Source organism: Culex quinquefasciatus, chromosome 1, assembly GCF_015732765.1.
Source record: "Culex quinquefasciatus strain JHB chromosome 1, VPISU_Cqui_1.0_pri_paternal, whole genome shotgun sequence".
In the NCBI taxonomy this organism is placed as follows: Eukaryota; Metazoa; Arthropoda; class Insecta; order Diptera; family Culicidae; genus Culex; species Culex quinquefasciatus.
The window spans coordinates 58,434,485-58,439,484 of NC_051861.1; the positions used below are offsets into that span (position 1 = coordinate 58,434,485).

Below are 5,000 nucleotides of genomic sequence, written 5' to 3' on the forward strand. Positions count from 1 at the left end.
TTTTGTGTTTTTGTCTTTTGTGTTTTTGTGTTTTTGTGTTTTTGTGTTTTTGTGTTTTTGTGTTTTTGTGTTTTTGTGTTTTTGTGTTTTTGTGTTTTTGTGTTTTTGTGTTTGTGTTTTTAAGGTTTTGTGTTTTTGTGTTTTTGTTTTTTTGTGTTTTTGTGTTTATGTGTTTTTGTATTTTGTATTTTTGTATTTTTGTATTTTTGAATTTTTGTATTTTTTTTTTGTATTTTTTTGTATTTTTTTTGTATTTTTGTATTTTTGTATTTTTGTATTTTTGTATTTTTGTATTTTTGTATTTTTGTGTTTTTGTATTTTTGTATTTTTGTATTTTTGTATTTTTGTATTTTTGTATTTTTGTATTTTTGTATTTTTGTATTTTTGTATTTTTGTATTTTTGTATTTTTGTATTTTTGTATTTTTGTATTTTTGTATTTTTGTATTTTTGTTTTTTTTTTTTTTTTTTTGTATTTTTGTATTTTTGTATTTTTGTATTTTTGTATTTTTGTATTTTTGTATTTTTGTATTTTTGTATTTTTGTATTTTTGTATTTTTGTATTTTTGTATTTTTGTATTTTGTATTTTTTGTATTTTTGTATTTTTGTATTTTTGTATTTTTGTATTTTTGTATTTTTGTATTTTGTATTTTTGTATTTTTGTATTTTGTATTTTTGTATTTTTGTATTTTTGTATTTTTGTATTTTTGTATTTATGTATTTTTGTATTTTTGTATTTTTTTTTTGTATTTTTGATTTTTTTTTATTTTTGTATTTTTTTATTTTTGTATTTTTGTTTTTTTTTTTGTTTTTTTAGAATGCTGAAATTTATAAATTTTGTCATTTACATTAGCATTGAACTTTTTTTTCAATTTAGTTGTTTTAGTATTTGTGTATTTTAGTGTTTTTGTAATTTTTTTGTTATGTATGTTGTTTATTTTTTTCGTATGTTTTTGTTGTTGTTTTCCTACTGGTTTCATTGGTGTTTTTGTACTTTGTTTTTTTTTTTGTGTTTTGCACCGACTATTTTACAACGGCGATTAAATAGCCTCTACCATAGGTTGTCGTCGGTGCTGTGGCGTACGCAATGGGTAATATTGTTGAAGTCGTATGGCCGTGGTCCTCCACCAACGATGCTCCGGTCAAGCTCGAATTGCTAAGCGAGGCACAAAGATACCGGACATCCGTGACAATCATCGTCGGAAATGCATAGATGGTGGCAAGTTCCGCCGGCTGGAATTGGAAAGAAGCTTTTGAGTTTTGTTTGAAAGCACAATGCCGGTACTACGGAGAGCCGGATTGAGGCACACCAGGGCGGAACCGAACTTACCAAAGACCTTGCAGGGCACGGTGTGGGGCTTGCCGATCTTGTTACCCCAGTAACCACGGCGAACCGGCACGACCGACAGCTTGGCCAGGATAATGGCACTGCGGATGGCGGTGGCCACTTCCTTGCTGTACTTGACGCCGAGACAGATATGGCCGTTGGAGTCACCGATGGCGACGAACGTCTTGAAACGGGTACGCTGGCCGGCACGAGTCTGCTTTTGGCCGGGTATGATCTACAACACATTCGTACTTGAGCGAGCGGCTCATGATCGGGAGCGAGTACAGGTAGACCTCCTCCAGGGCGCGGATCTTACCATCGCGCAACAGGCGACCCAGCTTGGTCACTGGAACCCATTCCTTGGAGTCTTCCTTGCCGCCACGACCACGGCTCCGTCCGCGTTCTCCGCGGCCAGCACCGGCACCACCGTAAGAACCAAATCCTTGAAGATTTTCCGGCGTTTCGGATTTTCCGACGTTTCCGGCGCAGAATCGTGGGTTTTTGATCCTTGAAAAGAAAAACGCCACTCAGCAGCAGTTGGACCTGGTGGAGCAGGTTCCATCCAGCGGTGTATTCTTGTTTAACCGAGATCTATCCACACCGATGAGAGGCTGGAATTCATGGGCTACTTGAGCCCATTTTTTAGTGGCGGACCTCCGGGGTTTCGGTTCCTGGGTCTGGTCAAATCTTTTGCACAGCAAGAACGTTGACCGGTCCGTGTGCTCCGCATTTTCGTTTCATGCTCGATCGAATGTCGAGCTCAGCAGTTCTTTCCCGGACTATTAAAACTTGCAGACCACCGTGCCAACCTGAAGCGAAACAGAAAATTTATGATAATTTGAATTATTCGGTTCATAGATTATTATACTCACCGTACAACTGTTGAAACATGACCGGAACACTTATTTCTAAAAAAAATAAACGGTACTCAACGAAATGAACAAAATAAAAATAGGTTAGGTTTGCTGTTTGTTTACTACTTGCGAAAGATGCGAACAGCTGATCCTGACAGCGTAACGCATTGGCTGCGGCGGACCGGGCTAAAAAATGCGCCGCTAACATGGTGTTTTCGATTTTGCAAACTTTTTGCTTCAATATCGAAAACATTTTTTCCAATATCGCAAACATTCTCGATGATTTCGGAAACATCCAATGTTTTCAAATTCATCGAAAATATTTTTCGGATCCAGCGACCAGATTTTGTTCCGTGTAGGCGGCATACCGAAGTAAATCACCAACTCAGAAAAACGAAAGAAGAAATTCAGGACGGATTAATCGGCATCAGACCAGGCGATGTAAAAAGGACAACGATTGGAAACTCGGTACTTGGAACGTTCGAACTCTCCAAGATCCTGCACGTGCTGGCCTTCTTGCCCGGGAGCTGCACAAGCTGAACGTGCATGTGGCCGCCATCCAGGAAGTTCGATGGCCCGGTCATGGAGAGCGAGAATTCACGGTGGACCCCATCGCCAACACCTCTTTCAAGTACCACATCTACTACAGTGGCGGCGAAAGGCGATGCACGGAGTCGGTTTTGTAGTGATTGGGGATCAAAAGAACCGAGTCATCAAGTGGAAGGTGGTGAATGACCGGATCTGCGTGTTGAGAATAAAGGGCAAATTCTTCAACTACAGCCTGATCAACATCTACGCTCCGACGAACGACAAGCCCGATGACGAGAAAGACGCTTTCTACGAGCGTCTGGACAAGACCTATGGAGAGTGCCCAAGACACGACGTGAAGATAGTCATCGGAGACGCAAACGCGCAGGTCGGAAGGGAAGCCTTCTTCCATCCTGTCATCGGCAAGGAGAGCCTTCATCCTCGCACGAATGACAACGGCCTACGTTTGGTCAATTTCGCCGCAGCCAGAGGAATGGCTATCTGTAGCACCTTCTTTGCGCGCATGAACATTCGGAAGCACACCTGGCGACACCCGAATGGCGAATCGTGCACACAAATCGATCACGTTTTGGTGGATGGTCGACACTTCTCGGACGTGATGGACGTCCGATCGTACAGAGGACCGAACATCGACTCTGATCACTTCCTGGTAGCGTGCAAGATCCGAGCTAGGCTGTCGAACGTGTTGACCCCGCGGACTGCGAGGGTAGCGCGGTTGAACGTCCAGCGCCTCGCGAGCAGCGACGTTGCTGCAGAGTACAGTCGGAAGCTTGACGAGCGGATCAACGAGGACGCGCCTACGGGTAACCTGGACGAGCAATGGGAGCCCTCCAGAGCATCGTCAACACAACGGCTACCGAAGTGATCGGCACGACCAGAGGTCGCAAACCCAAAGGGTGGTTCGATGCGGAGTGCCAGCGAGTGACGGACGAGAAGAACGAGGCCAGGAAGCGTATGCTCGTTAAGGGTACGCGCCGAAACTGTGAGCGATACAGTGAGTTGCGAAGAGCAGAGAAACGAATCCACCGCCGAAAAGAACGGGAGTACGACGAAACGATACTTGCCGAAGCGGAAGCACAGTACAACGCGAACGATAAGCGGAGGTTTTACGCAACTGTCAACGGTGTAAGAAGGAAAACCACGCCTTCCCCTGTGATGTGCAACGACACGGAAGGCAACCTGTTGACAGACAAGACTGCGGTGGCGGCTAGGTGGAAGGAGCACTTCCAGCAGCTGTTGAATGGTGAGGCACGAGAGGGAATCGTCGAGGACAGGATACACGTTGAGGAAGATGGAAAAGCTGTGGACCCGCCTACGTTGGAGGAAGTAGCTAAGGCTGTTAAAGAGCTCAAGAACGGGAAATCCGCGGGAAAGGACGGACTTCCGGCCGAACTTTTCAAGCACGGGGGTACGCGGATGACCGAGATTCTGCACCAAATCATCCTACGCATTTGGTGCGAAGAACAGCTTCCGACCGACTGGTTAGACGGGCTCGTCACCCCAATCTACAAGAAAGGGCAAAGACTCGATTGTGCCAACTATCGAGGCATCACAATCCTCAACGCAGCGTACAAAGTACTCTCCCGCATCCTGTGGAGCAAGCTGAGACCGATGACCGAGACCTTTGTCGGCGAATACCAGTGCGGTTTTCGAGCGGGTCGGTCAACGACGGATCAGATGTTCACTCTGCGACAAATCCTCGACAAGTTCCGGGAGTACAACCTGCAAACACATCATTTGTTCATCGACTTCAAAGCGGCGTACGATTCGGTCAAAAGAAACGAACTTTGGAAGATTATGGTAGAACACGGCTTTCCGGCGAAGCTTATAAGACTGATTCGTGCAACGCTCGACGGAGCAAAATCAAGCGTGCGAATAGCCAACGAGACATCTGAAGCTTTCGTTACGTTGGATGGATTGAAGCAGGGCGATGCTCTCTCGAACTTACTGTTCATCATAGCGTTGGAGGGTGCTGCGCGAAGGGCAGGCGTGCAAAGAAACGGAACACTCATCACTAAATCGCACATGCTGCTTGGATACGCTGACGACATCGACATCATTGGTATCGACCGTCGTTCAGTGGAGGAGGCGTTCGTCCCTTTCAAGCGGGAAGCTGCGAAGATCGGACTGACCATTAACACTGCCAAGACCAAGTATCTGGTTGCTGGCAGAGCGCGTGGCAGTGCAGGTGATGGTGTTTCGGAGGTGGAAATAGATGGAGAAAGATATGAGGTGGTGGATGAATTTGTATATCTTGGTACACTCGTGACA

The 5,000-nt window shown here is 44.7% G+C and overlaps 1 protein-coding gene and 1 pseudogene across 2 annotated transcripts in view; both read right to left on the reverse strand.

Moving 5' to 3' along the window:
• LOC6048541 (methylthioribose-1-phosphate isomerase) overlaps positions 1-5,000 on the reverse strand; it is a 168,926-nt gene that overhangs the window by 139,465 nt on the left and 24,461 nt on the right. The window lies entirely within an intron of this gene.
• On the reverse strand, positions 920-2,764 carry LOC119770728 (annotated as a pseudogene).